This window comes from Hemibagrus wyckioides, linkage group LG15 (genome assembly GCF_019097595.1).
Source record: "Hemibagrus wyckioides isolate EC202008001 linkage group LG15, SWU_Hwy_1.0, whole genome shotgun sequence".
Lineage (NCBI taxonomy): Eukaryota > Metazoa > Chordata > Actinopteri > Siluriformes > Bagridae > Hemibagrus > Hemibagrus wyckioides.
In genome coordinates this window covers 23,671,066-23,676,065 of record NC_080724.1, presented here as the reverse complement: position 1 = coordinate 23,676,065, position 5,000 = coordinate 23,671,066, and the positions used below count along the sequence as shown (strand labels likewise).

Genomic DNA, 5,000 nt, shown 5'->3' with positions numbered 1-5,000 from the left:
CTCTCTCTTCAGCTATAAACACTCATCCCCTCAGCAGTCTCTCTTTATTCTCTCTCTCTTCAGCTATAAACACTCGTCCCCTCAGCAGTCTCTCTTTATCCTCTCTCTCTTCAGCTATAAACACTCGTCCCCTCAGCAGTCTCTCTTTATTCTCTCTCTCTTCAGCTATAAACACTCGTCCCCTCAGCAGTCTCTCTTTATTCTCTCTCTTCAGCTATAAACACTCATCCCCTCAGCAGTCTCTCTTTATTCTCTCTCTCTTCAGCTATAAACACTCGTCCCCTCAGCAGTCTCTCTTTATTCTCTCTCTCTTCAGCTATAAACACTCGTCCCCTCAGCAGTCTCTCTTTATTCTCTCTCTCTATCAGCTATAAACACTCGTCCCCTCAGCAGTCTCTCTTTATTCTCTCTCTCTTCAGCTATAAACACTCATCCCCTCAACAGACTCTCTTTATTCTCTCTCTATCAGCTATAAACTCTCGTCCCCTCAGCAGTCTCTCTTTATTCTCTCTCTCTTCAGCTATAAACACTCATCCCCTCAGCAGTCTCTCTTTATTCTCACTTTCTTCAGCTATAAACACTCATCCCCTCAGCAGTCTCTCTTTATTCTCTCTCTCTTCAGCTATAAACACTCGTCCCCTCAGCAGTCTCTCTTTATTCTCTCTCTCTTCAGCTATAAACACTCGTCCCCTCAGCAGTCTCTCTTTATTCTCTCTCTTCAGCTATAAACACTCGTCCCCTCAGCAGTCTCTCTTTATTCTCTCTCTCTCTTCAGCTATAAACACTCGTTCCCTCAGCAGTCTCTCTTTATTCTCTCTCTCTTCAGCTATAAACACTCATCCCCTCAGCAGTCTCTCTTTATTCTCTCTCTCTTCAGCTATAAACACTCATCCCCTCAGCAGTCTCTCTTTATTCTCTCTCTCTTCAGCTATAAACACTCGTCCCCTCAGCAGTCTCTCTTTATTCTCTCTCTCTTCAGCTATAAACACTCGTCCCCTCAGCAGTCTCTCTTTATTCTCTCTCTCTTCAGCTATAAACACTCGTCCCCTCAGCAGTCTCTCTTTATTCTCTCTCTTCAGCTATAAACACTCATCCCCTCAGCAGTCTCTCTTTATTCTCTCTCTCTTCAGCTATAAACACTCGTCCCCTCAGCAGTCTCTCTTTATTCTCTCTCTCTTCAGCTATAAACACTCGTCCCCTCAGCAGTCTCTCTTTATTCTCTCTCTCTTCAGCTATAAACACTCGTCCCCTCAGCAGTCTCTCTTTATTCTCTCTCTCTTCAGCTATAAACACTCGTCCCCTCAGCAGTCTCTCTTTATTCTCCCTCTCTCTTCAGCTATAAACACTCGTCCCCTCAGCAGTCTCTCTTTATTCTCTCTCTCTTCAGCTATAAACACTCGTCCCCTCAGCAGTCTCTCTTTATTCTCTCTCTCTTCAGCTATAAACACTCGTCCCCTCAGCAGTCTCTCTTTATTCTCTCTCTCTTCAGCTATAAACACTCGTCCCCTCAGCAGTCTCTCTTTATTCTCTCTCTCTTCAGCTATAAACACTCGTCCCCTCAGCAGTCTCTCTTTATTCTCTCTCTCTTCAGCTATAAACACTCGTCCCCTCAGCAGTCTCTCTTTATTCTCACTCTCTTCAGCTATAAACACTCGTCCCCTCAGCAGTCTCTCTTTATTCTCTCTCTCTTCAGCTATAAACACTCGTCCCCTCAGCAGTCTCTCTTTATTCTCTCTCTCTTCAGCTATAAACACTCGTCCCCTCAGCAGTCTCTCTTTATTCTCTCTCTCTTCAGCTATAAACACTCGTCCCCTCAGCAGTCTCTCTTTATTCTCACTCTCTTCAGCTATAAACACTCGTCCCCTCAGCAGTCTCTCTTTATTCTCTCTCTCTTCAGCTATAAACACTCATCCCCTCAGCAGTCTCTCTTTATTCTCTCTCTCTTCAGCTATAAACACTCATCGTGTGGAGAACTCCAGCTTCACCTCTGACTGATACACAGCACTGACATTGGAGACTCCTTCACCACATCACACACACACACACACACACACACACTCACACACACACACACACTCACACATGCACACACACACACTCACACACACACACCCATTTCTCCTGATGTTTATGTGGAGTGTGTACTGTTCATGTTCCTGTGAATGATCTGTTGCTATGGAAACGATAAGGTATCAGAGTGAGTGCATTAATATAAAGCTGCGCTCCAGTCAGAGCTGCTGTTAGAGAGAATTAATCACCACCTGATCCACCAATCAGAATTAATCACCACCTGATCCACCAATAAGAATTAATCACCATCTGATCCACCAATCAGAGAGCAGAAGTCTGATCTACAGCTCCAGCATGTCTGGTTCTGTTTACTGTGAGTGGTGTGGTGATGATTGAGGGATTCATCTTGGCTGTGACTCATCAGAGGCTCGGCCTTGCTGATCTCCCTCTCCTGGTGAACGCCCACACAGTGACCCCCAGCACCACAGCAGCTAATAAACAAACCTGCACCACACTGAGTTCCAGAAATAGAAGTGAGGAAATAAAAGCGCTGCTCGTGTGCAGTATGCTGATGCGCTCTGAGCCATGATCCGAAATGAAAAGAGGGGTTTTATTTCTCTCAGCTGCGCTGTGTGTATTTTAATCTATTAGCTCTGCAGTTTTGTAAAAATCTGACTCACAGGCATCTTCACCATCGATCTTGACTTAGCTCAAGAAGTGTTTCATTAGCATTCAGCAGGCACCTCAGATTTAATACCTCAGCATTTCTCACAGGAACACAACAAGCCCAGGTTTCTCTCATAAATAAATCCAGCAAACTGAACATTATTTACATTATGACTAAAAAACATTTCTTTTTTATTTGGTGAAATCATTCCATCGGTTATGGTTCAGAAAACTTCCTTCTAGCTGCATGTGGTTCTAGTACAAGCGCCTTGTCAGAGTTAAGCAGGTGGATTTTAGTGACCATCCAATGCCTAATGTCCTTTACACATTCTTCTATGTTAATAAACTGGTGTCTCTCATCTGACTTAGCTGAAACACACATAGCTGTGTGTCATCATCATGACAGTGGAATAATTGCACCAAGGGGTAACATATATAGGGAGAAAAGCAGTGGGCCTAAGACAGAACCTTGTGGAACACCGAACATAACCTTGGTACACATAGAGAAGTGACCATCTAGATCTACGAACTGATAACGGTCAGACAAATAAGACCTGAGCCAGGAGAGGGCTGTTCCTTTAACACCAACATGTTCTAGCCTATCAAGTAGAACAGTGTGGTCAGTGGAGTGGTCAATGGTGTCAAAAGCTGCACTAAAATCAAGTAACACCTGCAAGGAGACACAACCCTTATCAGAACGCTTTTTTAATCAGGGGTTTGATAACCTCTTAAAGGATAGATACAAAGCCAATACTAAGAAGTAATTCGTTATTAGAATTATTATTATTATTATTATTATTGAATACACAGACAATGTTCTGCTCCTCTACATTTATCAGAAAAAGAACAATTATTTTAGTCAAACCCGTGACAGAGCGCATGAATAAGTGAAATAAATATAACAGGACCCTCACATTGGTAAATGACCATAAAACAGAATATACAGAATAAGCATCCCACAGAACAGAGACCCCCCCCCCCATCCAGCAAGGGTCAATTCTCCAGCATTGCAATATCCAACATCTCATGAAAGAAAACTTCCATAAATTTAGTGACCTGTGCCCCCTTCGAGCCCTTTGGGAATTCTAATGACTCCCAAATTCTGACTTTAACCTTCCAGGTCATCCAACATGGCCATTAGGGTCCTCTTTCTCCTGTCCACATCCTGAGGTTTCCATGGCTCGTATCTGAGAGGCGAATTTTCAGCTGAAGTCCTGGTTTCATCTCTGAGTTCCTCAGTCAGGTTAATCTCAGCTGGAATCACGTGCGGTCACTATGTTGTGCAGCGGTCACAGAAGCTTTGAGGTTGATTTGTGAGCATGAGTGTGCAGATGAACCTGTCTTGACATTCTACAGAGTGCTATGTATTTATATTTACTACAGAAAATATGTGCAGAAATTACTGAATTAAATGTAAGAGCAGGTGAGGAACTTCGTATCCGTGCTCCACAGCGCCCCCGTTTGGATCCTCTACATCTCTGTATACACACTGCGTTTCTTGGCTGAGGTTGTCAGAGTGTCTGTGGGAGTCGAGTGGTGCAATCATGAAGAAGAGGATTAATGCAAGCACAGCTTGAACACACACACACACACACGGTGACACGTCTGTGAGCATCATTGCATAACTCCACATGCACAGGCACGAGCTGAGCTGCTATAACACACTCCTCTCTCTCTGTCTCACTCTCTCTCTCTCTCTCTCTCTCTCTCTCTCTTTCTCCCTCGCGCTCTCTCTCTCTCTCGACCTCTCTCTCTCTCCTGCTGTGTGTCCCTCTCTCGCCCCCTGCAGGAGCAGAATGAATCGACATGACATACAGAACACACCGTTTACATGAAATCTGTTAGAGTTTGGACACTTTACAGGATAAACACAGTGGAGCTGTTAGAAGTCATTTCCTACTTCCTGTTCCACTTAGGGATCCAGTACTCTAATACCCAGGATCTGACTCTGATGTGTTGGAGAGAAATGTAGAACTGTCCAGAGAGCTTTGAGAACCTTTTTTTCCCACACAGAGTACCCCTCCCCCATTCAGAGAATTCACTCAAGAACACCAGATAGCAGATAGAGAGTCTGGAGAGAGGTTGTGGCTCTGAGGCTTACAGTTCTCCTGAACACAGGGTTCCATGCAGCACCCCAAAGCCTTTGGCCACCTGGAGGAACCTTTAAAGGTAGAAACCCGTTCAGAAAGTTGGAACCATTAGCCATCAAAGCCATCTTATGGAACTCTTATTTAATATTGTACAAGAGGAATTTACCATCTTGTTACATTTACTTTTATTTCTGCTGCTACGAACTCTGCTGTGTGTGTCCTGTACATAAAGAA

At 44.0% G+C, this 5,000-nt stretch overlaps 1 protein-coding gene across 2 annotated transcripts in view; it reads left to right on the top strand.

Moving 5' to 3' along the window:
- The window catches only part of LOC131366411 (protein kinase C and casein kinase substrate in neurons protein 1-like), a 62,888-nt gene that overhangs the window by 38,321 nt on the left and 19,567 nt on the right, over positions 1-5,000 (top strand). The gene's annotated exons all lie outside the window — the stretch shown is intronic.